The 10,099-nt window shown below is 37.3% G+C and overlaps 1 protein-coding gene across 1 annotated transcript in view; it reads right to left on the minus strand.

Moving 5' to 3' along the window:
• Positions 1-8,953, minus strand: part of LMO7 (LIM domain 7) — a 124,239-nt gene extending 115,286 nt beyond the window's left edge. The window contains exon 1 of the mRNA XM_006832030.1: positions 8,826-8,953. The gene's annotated coding sequence lies outside the window, so the exon portion shown is untranslated. The remainder of the gene's footprint in view (positions 1-8,825) is intronic.
• Between the last annotated feature and the right edge of the window lie 1,146 nt (positions 8,954-10,099).

Genomic DNA, 10,099 nt, shown 5'->3' on the forward strand with positions numbered 1-10,099 from the left:
TCGCAAACCCTAGACAGGGTCAATATGAATGGGAACTGATTCAATGGCATACACCACCATCATTTCTTAATTATTTATGAACTCAGCTTGTTCTGAACACTCATTTAATTATAATTCTACCCCAATTTCTTGTTCAAGGCAAACCCTCTTCATTATCTTGGAATTTTGCAAACCAACTACAGAGACCAAGTGAGCTCAACAAGCTGGTGGTAAAATGAATCCAACACCAGAAAAAACAAAGATCTGGGGACACCCAGGATGTGGCATCTCCTCCTCAAGGCCTTATTTATATTTTCACATATTTCTTACTTAATATGTGTGTATGCTCTATTCTAGGTGAATTTTATAAATGCATGAATAATATTATAGACAAAATAGAAGAGCATGAGATAAACAGTAACTTCCAAATAGAGATTATTCCCACTCAATACATATTAAGCCAAAAAAGTCTAGTACCAGGAGGCTTTCAAACATCCATGGAAAAATTCCATTATCTTTTCATTCTATTTTTGACACAAGCTTTTTGAAGCCCCCTTGTCGAGTAAGTCCCCCAGATACAAATGTCTGACTTACAATTTGTACTTGCTCTTTCAAGTCATGGAAATACAGCCTCACTTTGGAAGACTGAACCACCTCCTGGAAGCAGCAAAATCTTCATCACAATCACCTTCTCTCGCTGCACATGTGGCTTTAAATCACTGAAAAGACTTCGAGCCCTTTCTTGCACTAAAGTGAGGCTAAATATGAACCATATGCACCTGTTCCCACCTAGTTACAAATTCGACTTACAGACACACTTCTGAGCAAACCTCGATTGTAACAAATAACCTAGAGACTGCCTGTAACATGTCAGCCAACTTGTTTACCCAGAGAAGATGTTTTCCATATCTCAGTAAATTGAAAGGGAAAAAAAAAAACTTTTTTAAAACTCTGGCAGACATATTATACTGTAATGAAATAGTCCAATATCTAATAATAACACAGTGGTACTAGATATTTATTTAGGAATTTTCCCCTCAAATAGCTCAAAGCACACAGAGCAAATCCTTGTTAAACTAATGCAAACAGGGCTTAATTCAAAGCAGCCGTTTCTCTCAGACTGACTAGATCCCTCTTTTTTTTTTTTTTTTTGTTAATCTAAGAAAAACTGGCTTACCTGAAGTGTGCTGATTCAAAGTGTGTTTTTAATCAGTTTTTAACTCCCTTTTAAATGAGTTTTTTTTAGTACATCAGAAAAATTAGAGCTCTCATTTTTATTTAAGAATAATGTTCATGTGAATTACTTAAATTTGCACAGCAAATGTACTGTTTGTATGTTTCCTGAAATTTTAAGGTGTTATCAGTAACTCCTTTTTTCAGCATTGCCAGAAAGGAAGGAAGTCAGGGCAATTATCCCTAAGACATAGCTAGTTCATTAACCTATACACTCTTAAAAGTAATGTAATTCATAAGCATTTTTTATGCTTATTCTATTTAACATTTCTGATAATTAGACTGTACCTTTTAAAAGAAAAGCATATTAAGTTATAATGTATGTCAAAGTTCACTAATGGAAGAGAACAGTTCCTAGTTTTTCTGATTCTCCTTACAACCAACTGGAATGAAGAACAAGCAAGTGTTTTGACCTCAAAGACAGTGCCTATTGCTATTTATAGTTATTATTTAGTGCCTTGGGTAAAAACAAGTACTTCAAATAATATAGTCACGACTTTTTATGTTATCACTACAGTAGCGTTTTAGATGAGAAAACATGGGAAATGCCCAGAAAGCACACAAGGCGGCAGCGTGTGTTAGAATTCAATGAAGACAAGATTTACTCCAAAAGGAAAATTTCACAAACCCTGCCAGAAAACAGATTCTGATCTTTCCTACCAAAGAGTAATATCCTCCTCGTGATCAAAATGACAGATGCTTCAAAGAAACAAGGGAGAAAATAAGGCACCAATAAAAGTAACCTTATAAACAAAGTAAAGTTTTGAATTTGGTTATATGTTGTAGTCTATCTAGATGTGGAGTTATGGGAGTCTTTTAATGCTTGCTCTTTGTTACAGAATAAAGTGAACACAAAAACTTCTAAAGAAATGGATTTAGATCTAAGTATTTACAATATTACAGAAAATATGCAAGGAAACTAAGATTTTCAAAAAGTTAATAAAAATGTTATGGATCCCACATTCACAGGAGCAAAATCAAAGTTAGCTATCTCTTCTCTGGTTTTTAGCTTTACTATTATCAAAATCATAAAAGGTTGGTAAGACATGAACACAAAAACTTATCTGTTTTAGTATCTGCTACCAATAGTTGTTGTTGTGTGCCATCAAGTCTGTTCTGACTCAAAGCAACACTTGATAGAGTTCCCAAGGAGTAGCTGGTGAGTGAGGAATAAATCTTAAATAGTCTAAATTCTCATAAAAAATACAGAGGTTGTAGTTAACAGTCATGATATTTTAAGTAGCCAAGGGTTACAGTTTTTCCCTCATGTTCCCTAGAGGGGTACACATCTTTATATAGTTGACAAAAGAAAACCAAATCATGAAAATGATTACCTTGATAATTCAGTACAATCTACTGATCACTTACTAAATGCCAAGTGCGCTATACTTTGCATGCCTGACTTTATATCATCACCAAAGCATCTTTGTGAGGAAGGGGTGTCACCCAAATGGTATTATTGGTTAAGCTCCAAGACAGCAGCAGTTGCATTTGTCTTGCTCACTAACATATCCCCAGGCTTTAGCACACTGCTTGCCATAAAGCAAATAATCAATAATTGTTTACAGCATAATTAAATTTACAGAGAAGCAAACTGTCAGAGTAAGGAAAGTAGCCTATCTAAAGTCACATAGCCTCCAAGTAACAGAGACTAAGGTTAAGCCCAAGACAAAGGGACCCAAAACTCTTGCAGTATTTATCTGCTCACAATACAACCAACAAATATCTAACAGAATGTCCTGAGGAACGACAGCTGAAAAACCAGCCTGGGGTTTAAAAACACCAGCTGTGTTAAATGAGTCCTAATAATAGTAGCCTCATCTGTGTCAGAGTCGAACTGTGCTCTATAAGTTTCCAGTAGCTGATTTTCCAGACACAGACTGCCAGACCTTTTTGCTGAGGTGCCTCTGGATGGACACAAGCCTCTAATCTTTTGTACCAACCACGGATTCCTCACTGGGGTTTAAGAAGTAAGAAATACACTGTTGGGAATTCTTCAAGCTTCTTTGTGTTCACATTTTTCAAATAGTGCCGATCTCGTCAAAGTCAGAGGTAATGTTATTTTGTCATTCCCCTCCTCCTCTGGTGTTTAATGTTACGCCAAGATGGCTGCTGTTGCTACGTGCCATCAAGTTGGTCCTGGCTCATAGTGACCCCGGACAAGGTTTCTGGGGAGTGGCTGGTGGGTTTGAACCACTGACCTTTCAGTAGACAGTCCAGTGCTTATTCTACAACACCACACCAGGACTTAGTTGTTGTTGTTACATACTGTCGAGTTGGTTCTGACCCATAGCAACCATGTATAGGGTTTCCAAGGAGCAGCTGGTGAGCTTGAACCACTGACTTTGTGACTCAAGCTAACTTTGCAGTCGGGCACATTAGCCCACAGTGCCATACCAGGACTCCAGGACTTAGTAGGAGGGACTCTATATAGCAAGTATCAAGGCTGACTATAAACTTGTTGGTAAAGTTCCTTATTAAAATAATTTCAAAGATTTCCTTATTTGGAAAATCAATCCTACGAAATGACTGTACAGTATTGCTGCAAAATCAAGCCCCCTTTTGAGTCTTTGTTGTTGTTATTAAGTTCCATTGAGTAGGTTCCAACTTATAGTGACCCTGTATAGGATTCCCGAGGAACAGCTGATGAGCATGAACTGCCAACCTTGCAGTTCAGCGCATTAACCTGCAGTGCCACACCAGGATTCCTCTGTCACTTTCGAGAGTAGTTAAATCTTTAAAATATCATTTCAAAAACACTTCTCACAAAGAAAATGTTAACCATCATTTTGCTTCCAATTACTGTTTCTTGGGCAACTAGCATATTTAAAAATATCAGATTCTGATTTCCGTATTCTCAATTTAATAGATTGAAAATAAAAACAAAAAACACTATCAATATCAACATTTAAAGTAACAGTTTATACCTAAAACATTAATACCCAAAATCATGGAGTAATTCTCCACTAGAAAATGATTTTTTCTATGTGACTCTAAACTACAGTGTTCCAGTAAAATTGTCATCCTGTAATACGAACAGAATGTATCTGAAGAAGAGCTAAACACTGGATTGGAAGAATAGGGGAGTGGAAAGAAGAGACATGCTTGCAATCTGTTCATATTCTCTGCTTTAAAATATTAATACATTGGTTATTGCAATGATATAAAAATAGAGCTTAGTTTCTGATCAAACCGCTCGACAAACAAAATGACCTTGAAGGTAAAGCCTAGCTTCCTACTATCATCCATTTCTCCAACACAAGACCTCTGACTACTCTCTTGAGTATTTTCTACTATTAGCAGCTTCTAGGGGCTTCTCTTAACGAGATGCCACCCCAAAAACCATGGTATTTTGTTTTGGTTTTGCCCTGTAGTACAGGAGTCCTGGTGTAATGCTGTAGGAAAAGCACTGGACTGCTAACCACAAGATCGTTGACGGTTCATACCCACCAGCAACTTCTCAGAAACTTTATACAGAGTCACTCACTATGAGTCAGAACTGACTCGACAACAACAACAACAACAACAACATGAGCTCTTCAGTATGTTGTGGCATAGCATCATGGTCCCGGTGCCTGGCTCTCCTGCTTTACGGACAAGATACACAGATAGTGCTGTGGTAGCCATCCCTTCTCCATGGGTTGTGTGTGTGTTTCTAAGCTCAATATGGATATTTTGTAACTAAATGGTTAATAATAACCATGCCATTATTCACAAGCACGGAAGCTTAAAGTTCATAACCTCAGTAAACATCTGAACAAGGATAGGTTTCACCTCAACCATTCACAAAAGCTGTATCATAAATTTACTTATTAGCCTTTTAGGAAGAAAAAAAAAAATTAAACTACAGTCTATCCATGAACTTGGAGCTGTCAAAATTTAAAATATCAACTGAGTTCCTGAATATATACAATTCCAGAATAAAGGGAATAATTTGAACATTCTTGGAATTCAATTTACTACTTCCTGTTAAGCAAAAAATTCAAATTACTTCCTATAAAGTAAAAGAATTCAGCTAGAAAATTAGATAATACATTAATATACATAATTACAGAAATATAAAGTGTACCCTAGTACTGTTTAACCAGTGAAAAGTTATTATTGAAAATAAAATTGTAAGCTCCAAACTGTTAGAATAATATAAAGTTTTTGCAATTGTTGTTAAGTGCCGTCAACTTGGTTCCGACTCATAGCAACTCTGTACAGCATTTCCAAGGAGTGGTGGGTGAGTTTGAACCGCCGACCTTGAGGTTCAAACTGATCCTGTGGGTCCAGTGCTTATCCTTCAGCACTAACCAGACTGGATTTCTGAAATTATCTAATTTCTGTTCTTTAAATAAACTGCCTCTACTCTTGCCACTCATTTTTAACACACAACACTCTCTTAGCTCCATACAGCAACTATATGTATGATATTGTCCAGTAATAAAAATATACCTTGTATTTGCCAATATAAAGGGTGTGCCCTGTCCCTTCCTATGTTCTTTCAGTATGTCATGCAAACCAAGTCTATGAAACTGTTAACAGTCTGTGATCAGTCACTCAAAATAATCAGAGAGTTTACCATTTTCATTCAAAGTAACGTATGCAAAATAATGCCACAGTGCTCAAACACATCACGGCATTCTAAGAAAAATTATAGTAAGTCTTCCCCTTTCAATACACAGTTAACCTACTAACAGAAATGTATAAGTTATTATGTGTGTTAATAAAGTTATATTTTCAAAATAGTGTCAAAGTCTGCCAGTCAGATTCCTTCATTCCTACTTTGCTATCTTGATGGCAAAGAGGAAATCTGTATGGAGTTCTCAGTCTACACCAGGGTTTCTATAGCCCGGCACTATGATACTTGGGGTCGAAAACATCTTTGTTGAAGGAAGTTGCTTTGTGCATTGAAGAGTATTTAGCAAGATCTGTGACTACAACACACTAGAAGCCAGTAGCAACTCCCTCACCAAGCTGTAACCACCAAAATGTCTCCAGACATTGTCAATTGTCCTTTGGAGTGCAGGGGCAAAATCATTCCTATAGAGAATCACTGGTGTAACCATCACCAAGTCCTCTCATCAACAGTTATGATGTTGTAAGTGCCCTAGAGTTGGCTCTGACTCATAGTAACCCTGTTTAGGGTTTCCAAGAATGTAAATCTTTATGGGAGCAGAAAGTCTCTCTCTCCCCTGCGGAGCAGCTGGTGGGCTTGAACCTGTGGTTTGCAGTCCAGTGCTTATCCTATAGAGCCACCACGCTCCCCACAATTATGATGGGGCAAGTTTTTTATTTACATGACTCTCCCCAATATTGAAGGAGCCCTGGCAGAACAGTGGATTACAAACTGGGCTGCTAACCTCAAGGTCAGCACTTTGAATCTACCAGTAGCTCTACGGGGAAAAGATGAAGCTTTCTGCTTCAGTAAAAATGTACAACCTTGGAAACCTTATACAAGGTTGCTATGAGTTGGAACTGACTCAGTGTCACACAACCACCATCAACATCACCACCACCACCCCAATGTTAAGCTCAAAATCTCAAAATAAAGTAATGCATTATTATTTACTAAGTAATTATTTGCTCTCAAATTTGAACCTGTTTCCATTTATTAAAATGCTATTTCTGGGCATAAGAGCTGGGGCCAATACTTTTTAAGTAAGTTCTCCTGGCTCAGAACTGAGAGGTCCCACACCTCCACTATGGCAGACCCAGGGTCGACCCCTTTGCTCTCTGGTCCAAAACAACAAGAAATGTTAATTAGTACAATTAAGATTCCCTTGCAAGCATTTTCTCTAGTACTACTTAAACACACCTTGCTTTTATGGACTTGTGGTTTCCACTGAAACAAGTTGTTCTGCATACTTCTGACTACAGCTTTAAGTACGTGACTTCCCTGCTTCAGTCTGTAAGTAATGTAATTTCACTGAGGGCTGAGCCTAGATGTCAATTTTTCTGTAACTTTCAGCACAGCATCTCAAGGAACAAGCTTCAGGCAAGTTTGGTGCATAGAACTTTTGCAGTTTGGAGTCAGTGAACATGTCCATACAAACATGTGTACACAAACATGGACTATAGATAGAGTTTCAAAGCCCATCAAAGTTTTAGGGGAAATTCACTCTTATTTTTAGTACACAGTGACAACTTTATTGAAATAGGCTATCAAAGTTGAAAGTTTCTTAAGTCTATCTGATAGGTCTTATGAAAGAATATTTTTTATTAGAGTAAATAAAATTCATCCCAATACTCATGTTTCATGGATATTAAACATGACCTTTCATACTGGAAAAGGAAACCCTTTCCTTTTGGCGATGAAGCTTAAGACCGTTCAAGTGTTTTTCAGTAAATCTGAAACACAAGCCAACTTAACCCTGCTATAACACCTGTGTTGCTTAGAAATGAGTATTCAACAATACAAGTATGAAGTATACAAGTTCCACAGTTTGTTCAGTTAAAAATAAGCAGTGTGAGATTTTTCAAAGACTAATTCTATTTGGGGTTTTAGATATTCGTACTAAAAGACAATGTGTCCTTTCATAGATATTTATATAATGGACTATCTATCCTCTTCTAGAAAAGAACAGTTCACATTTATGATTATACTAAATTTTTAATAACTGTTCAAGCTGCCATGCAGGAATATTAACCACATAAATCTTTTAAATGGTGTAAACGAATTTTTTGATTTTCCATTTTTTCTAAAGATAGACTATGGCATTTATTTTCTCTCCTAGAAAAATGTTAATGAGTCAGGCACATTAGGTTGAAGAGTCATGTTAAGGAGGTAGTCATTATTACAAAATTAAATCATTTTTTTGCCACACTTAGCTTGTAACATGAGTATATTGCTAATTCCCTGCAAGCAAAGTAGAGTTATAGGAACAAAAAAATCTCGCTAGAGCTTAAAACCAGATTTCCCGAAACCATATACTCACACATGAACACTAATTTCCATCTAAAAAACACAGCAGTATACCTGTGTCCACTTTAACCCCACTTTCACTTTCTTGTTTATAATATTAAAACACTAAGCAACAGTTATTTTTAAATTTTATTCACAATTGATAAGGTTGTTGTCATCGCATGTAGATTTCAGGCACTGCAGCCTTCCAAACAGGAAAGAAAATATCTTTTACTACTGTCCTACTCAAATCTTAATGCTAGCAATTAGGTCTTCATCCCAAACATACGAAGGGGCTTCAAAAAGGTTACAGAAAAATGGTATTCTCTTTTAATTCCGTTTTTCCGTGAACTTTTTGAAGCCCCCTTACATGAAAAACTATTTAAAAATAATTATTTTCTATTCTTTAAGCAATAGTAACATCTAAACTCACTTCATAAGTATAATGGATATCTTCACCATTAGCTAGCAAACACCACCATGGTGTATAAGGATTGAGGTGTCAACTTCCCTTTCAGTCAGCACAGAGAGAAAACACCATGACATGTTATTGGTTACAGGTAGCTTCATAGTCACAGTCTCTACGTTTTTTTTTTTAAAAAAAGTCTATTTGGGGATGAGAAGAGAGAAAGTAGTTTTCAGTAATCATAAACTCTAAGCAATTCTTTTCACTTAATCTATGAGCCCAGAGTTTAACAAAACACAAAAACAAACAGGTGGAACTTACTTGACAGTAACTCGATTGGATAAATCTTGTAGATCCCCAGGATGGAAAAGCTGAGCTTCTTTCAATCCAATCTGCTCACAAGCTTTCAAAAAAACATTGATATTATCCTGTGAAAAGAGGCAGAAAGTGACTGCTCAGCCCAGCTCTCTCAAACAAAGGTTACAAATCTTTATGATAGAACTTCCAAGCCTCAAAGTCCAATTACAAGCAGTGAAAAAGAAGGTAACAAGAATGTTATACACTCAATATTTCTTTAAAAAAATATGTGGGCAAGTACAGCCGTTCAGTCTTCCAGAGCATAAACGATAGTGCTATCTTATGCCTGGACATACGCTGTTTCTGTGATCTTTGTCACTGGCACGTTAAACATTACCTATTATAGGACAAGTGCCTAGCCAGTGAGCAGTAATCTACACTTTGATGTCAGCTCTGCTCTACAAACATACGCCCTCTTTCTAGCTTTGCACGACAAGCCTCACCTCTCCTCTTTAAAAATAACTCCAGCTACTGACACTCACCCACCCAGAAACTGTTGGCAGGGAAGAAATAAGAGGAGGAACATTCTGTTTCTATGATTACAAATTATAGCACGACAGTGGAATACCACACCTGGAATCTGGGTTTGGTTGCTGAGCCGGCTCTTGACAGACAGGGAAACCATACTATAAGGATCAAGGGGAAGTCAGTTTTCATTGGCTAAATCATGGAGTTTAGGTGTGGTACATTACTCACTCCTTGCACCTGCCCCAGGAACTGCCTCCAAAAACGAAAACCTATCTCTGCACCCCCAACACTGTCCTTATATCTGATTTCAAAATCAAAATCCTCCATTCACAAGTCAATGCTTTTCCCTAATGTAAACAGTTACAAGGCAGTGACCACAACTTCTGTTCCACAGTTAGCTGTAAATCAGAAAACTCATTTGCTTAGCACAGTCACTGTAGCCTTCTAGCGTTGCTACTTTTAAAAAAGAAAAAGAAAAAAAAAAAAAGAAAGAAAGAGCACACACACACACAATGTGTGTTTTATGGGTCTGAACTTGTGATGATCCTATGCGGGCGCTTTATCTCTACTTTGTTAAGGTTTTCAGGTGAGGGAATGGCCTCCCAACATGCTGGCACACGTCAGTCCACTTACGCCTGCTGGAACCAACTGTGTGGTGAGAGTCTCCCCGAAACCTCACCTCCCTCCCAAACAGATGGCTCTGACAGACCAGAAACAACCTGCCACTTAAAGAAGACAATTACTGTTTTCCCGCGCTGAGAGACTCATCC

The sequence above is a fragment of the Chrysochloris asiatica genome, unplaced genomic scaffold, assembly GCF_000296735.1.
Source record: "Chrysochloris asiatica unplaced genomic scaffold, ChrAsi1.0 scaffold00005, whole genome shotgun sequence".
Taxonomy (NCBI): domain Eukaryota; kingdom Metazoa; phylum Chordata; class Mammalia; order Afrosoricida; family Chrysochloridae; genus Chrysochloris; species Chrysochloris asiatica.